Below are 601 nucleotides of genomic sequence, written 5' to 3' on the forward strand. Positions count from 1 at the left end.
GCCCAGAGCTCCGTGATGTCATGGCGGTGCCGAGGGGGAGGGGGCCGGGCTGTTTTTCTGGAGAGTTAGAGCTGGAGGGAGGGAGACAAAGCCAGGCTGGCGGCGGCACCATGGAGCTGCGGGCCCGCGTCCTACTCTGGAAACTTCTGCTTCTGCAGAGTGAGTGCGGGGTGCGGGGCTCAGGAGGCGCCAGCCACCAGTGCGTCCAGGGAGTGTGGTTTTAGGCAAAGCCGCCTGCCTGAGCTGGAGCCCAGCGCGGGCTGCCCGGTGGGAAGGGGACAGTCAGGGGGACCTCAGGGATGATGAGCTGGAGCCCAGCGCGGGCTGCCCGGTGGGAAGGGGACAGTCAGGGGGACCTCAGGGATGATGAGCTGGAGCCCAGCGCGGCTGCCCGGTGGGAAGGGGACAGTCGGGGGACCTCAGGGATGATGAGGCCCGGGACCCAGGAGGGTGTGAGCCTTCACACGCCCTCCTCACGCGGGACCTGGAGCCAGAGGCCAAGGAGAGCTGGGGGGGGGCGGGAGGGGGGCTGAGGCAGCGGCCTGGGTCCCTCAGGCAGGGGGCCCCCAGGCCTGTGCTCCCTGTGGGCGGGGGGGGGGGC

This window comes from Myotis brandtii, unplaced genomic scaffold, assembly GCF_000412655.1.
Source record: "Myotis brandtii unplaced genomic scaffold, ASM41265v1 scaffold334, whole genome shotgun sequence".
NCBI lineage: Eukaryota > Metazoa > Chordata > Mammalia > Chiroptera > Vespertilionidae > Myotis > Myotis brandtii.